This window comes from Palaemon carinicauda, chromosome 18 (genome assembly GCF_036898095.1).
Source record: "Palaemon carinicauda isolate YSFRI2023 chromosome 18, ASM3689809v2, whole genome shotgun sequence".
In the NCBI taxonomy this organism is placed as follows: Eukaryota; Metazoa; Arthropoda; class Malacostraca; order Decapoda; family Palaemonidae; genus Palaemon; species Palaemon carinicauda.
In genome coordinates this window covers 128,700,432-128,700,983 of record NC_090742.1, presented here as the reverse complement: position 1 = coordinate 128,700,983, position 552 = coordinate 128,700,432, and positions in this window count along the sequence as shown.

Genomic DNA, 552 nt, shown 5'->3' with positions numbered 1-552 from the left:
CTATTTGAATAAAAAAAGGGGGTTCAGGATTTTTAGATTGTTTCTTTCAGCAAATTCTGCAAGCATGTCTCTTCTACCATTTCTTGTGCCTTCTCTAAATTTATTTTCAACTGGTTTTTTTTCCTCTTTTGACCTAGTTTACCATTGAAATAGCCCAAAACAAATATATATTGAGCCTCATTTTTTTTTCAAAGATATCAACAGATCTTCATAAAAAAATAAACATTTTTCCACCATATGGGATGTTAGTGCATACGTTTGATTGATAATTCATTTATACTTCTTATATAATTTAATAAGCATATACTTATTTAGATTAATAACCCTTCCTGCAATTCGGTCACTATTACTATAAAATTCTTCTATGTTACCTGCAAGATATTTATTAGTAAGAAAACCTATCCCATTTTCTTTGTTCCTTTCTTGTCCTGGGAAGCAAAAAATATGACCCTCTTGTTCTACTCTATGTACTGAATCTAAATAAGAAGACTTAATAATAAAGCAATTCTCATGTAATTTCTTAAAAAGGGTCGCTTTTCTTGTTTGGTGAGC